Here is a 233-nt window from a genome sequence, read left to right as displayed (position 1 = left end):
TATAAAATTATAGATGTTATCTGTATGAATTTATAAATGTTATGAATAAATTTGTCAATTGAATAAATTAATTTAAATATTTGGTATTCTTTTTTCAAATTCAATTATGGTAAAATTTGAAAACATATGTGATTAAAAAACTAGAATAAATCATTCCACTTTGAAAAACATAAAACAAATTTTTAAATTATCGAGGACGGAAATTTAAAAAATTATATGATAATTTAAATATA

This window comes from Arachis ipaensis, chromosome B02, assembly GCF_000816755.2.
Source record: "Arachis ipaensis cultivar K30076 chromosome B02, Araip1.1, whole genome shotgun sequence".
NCBI classification, from domain to species: domain Eukaryota; kingdom Viridiplantae; phylum Streptophyta; class Magnoliopsida; order Fabales; family Fabaceae; genus Arachis; species Arachis ipaensis.
Note: the sequence above shows the minus strand (reverse complement) of the source record.